The sequence below is a fragment of the Elephantulus edwardii genome, unplaced genomic scaffold (assembly GCF_000299155.1).
Source record: "Elephantulus edwardii isolate Elephantulus edwardi_28Jun2011 unplaced genomic scaffold, EleEdw1.0 scaffold00460, whole genome shotgun sequence".
NCBI lineage: Eukaryota > Metazoa > Chordata > Mammalia > Macroscelidea > Macroscelididae > Elephantulus > Elephantulus edwardii.
The window spans coordinates 486,798-489,265 of NW_006400210.1; positions in this window are offsets into that span (position 1 = coordinate 486,798).

A 2,468-nucleotide genomic window follows, 5' to 3' on the forward strand; every position below is an offset into this window, starting at 1 on the left:
TGTGCCACTGTTAGAACCTCTACTTGGAATATTATTGCTTTTAATTTTTGACTCATGTACTTTTAACATTTTAGTTAAATTCGTGTCTTCTAGGCTGCAACAGTTCCATGATACATCTTCAAGGATATTAACATGTATGGCTAAGCACAATTGATAACAGTGCATCTAAATTCCAAAATCAATCTCCACAATAGTCTACATGTTTCCTATTGCCAAAGGGGCCCTTTAGGATAGTGAGAGAAGGTCTTTACCCTGAAACCTACAGTATCCCTTTTCAGCAGGAAGTGGCTAAGAGAATACCCCATCCCCTTTTCCTTATGAATCAGGATGAAATCTCTCTCAGGGAGGAGTGGTAGGGAATGGTAAAGGATACACTGACAAAGGAGATCAATCAGAACTGGCTTTGACAAGCACTCTGGCAATGGGACAATTAAAACAGACTTCCAAGGGGGGGAAAAAAAGAGGAACGAACTGGGGGGCGGCATGTAGAGAAAATAGTGCAACAGTGAATGAATGGAAATCCAAAATCTCTGTAAATATTCATTGTTGTTGTTGTTGTTGTTTAATGCCGTCGAGTCGTAGACTACTCATAGTGACCCTATGAATGAACAGCCTGAGCACTGTTCCTACATAGAGTTTCCGGAGGGAAGCCATTTCGGAAGTGGATGCAGCTCAGATTCCAGAAATACTGATTAAAATTAATAAAATTTAATAAAAATTTTTAAAAAAGAAAAAATAAAAGCAGTGCAAGAAAGCAAAACTATCACCTACAAGGAAGAAAATAAGAGTCACTTACAAAATTTCTGAATTGTCAATAGACACCATGCAAACAAGTAGACAATGGTATGGCAGGTACAGAAGGCTGAAAGAAAACACTTGCCAACTGAGGATTCTATACCCAGCAGCTGTTAATCAAATATGAAGGAGAAATCGGGTCACCAAAAAAGCAGAAACTCAGAGATTGTGTCAAAGCAAGACCAAGAAATTCTAAAGGAAGGCCTTCACGTGCACACACTCTAAAGAAAATAATCACATTTAATGAGCATGAATTAAATGCACCTATAAGCAACTCGACGGCACATAACAACAACAACATTAAGAGCAAAAAGAGTAGCAGAATGGATAAGGAAAAAAACAAATAGTGAAAATTTAAAAAAAAATTAAAAAGATGACATCACAATAGAACCAGGTGAAATTAAACATTTAGGATGGGAAAATTATGAAAAGCTATACTCTGATAAATTGAAAACCTAGAGGAAATGGAAAAAATTCTTGAAATTCACACCTTCCCCAGGTTGACATGGACAGCTATAGAACACTTGAACAGACCCATTAGAAAGAAAGAAATTGAGCAGATCATAAAAAGACTCCTCCAAAAAATGTTCTGACCCAGATGACTTCACAGATGAAGCCTACCAAACATATAGAAAATTATCACCAATTCTGTATAATTTATTTCACAAAATAGAAAAAGGAAGGGGGACACCTCCAGAGCTATTCTATGAAGCAATCATGCCTTAGTACCAAAACCAGGCAGATACTACCAAAAAAGAAAAGTATAGACCAATATTTCTCATGAACATAGAAGAAAATATCCTTAACAAAATCCTGGCAAAAAAAAAATCAAATAGTACTTATAAATATTTATCATGACCAAGTGAGATTCATAACAAGTATGCAAAGATGACTAAACATAATTAAAACTATCAGTGTAAGTTATCATGTTAACAAAGCAACAAACTAGAACCAAATGATCCAATCAATTGATGAAGAAAAAGCCTTTGCCAACATCCAACACTCTCTCCCAATTAAAACACTCAAAAAGATAGGAATATACATAACATAAAATTCAATAAAATAATTTCATTAATATTGTTGAAAGTATATATGAAAACCAAAAGTCAACAACATTCTCAAAGAAGAAAGACTAAGGACATTCCCATTGCAAGTGGAGATCAGACAAGGCTGCCCAATTTCACGACCTCTATTCAATATTGTAATGGAAGTATTTGATAGGACAAATAAAAAAAACAAAAACCCAAAAAAAACAAGTAAGAAAAGTAAATAAGGGGCATCCATATCAGCAAAGATCTTGTAAAACTGTTGTTATATGTAGATGATCTGATAGTTTGCCCAGAACATCCCAAGGACTCAACAACAACAAAGCCCAAAACTCCAAACAACTATTAGACTTAGTAGATCACTTTAGTAGAATGGCAGGATACAAGATCAATATAGAAAAATCAGTAGGATTCCTCTACAGTAAGAAAGAAAACACAAAGAAAGAAACCAAGAAGGCAATGTATCCAATCACAAATTAAGATGCTTGGGAATAAATTTAGAACAGAGGCACAGAAGAATATTATAAAGAAAACTACAGAACACTATTGTGAGAAACATTAAAGAGACCTAAATAAATAGAAAAATGTTCCCGGTGCATGAATAGGAAAACTCAATATAGTAAAAAA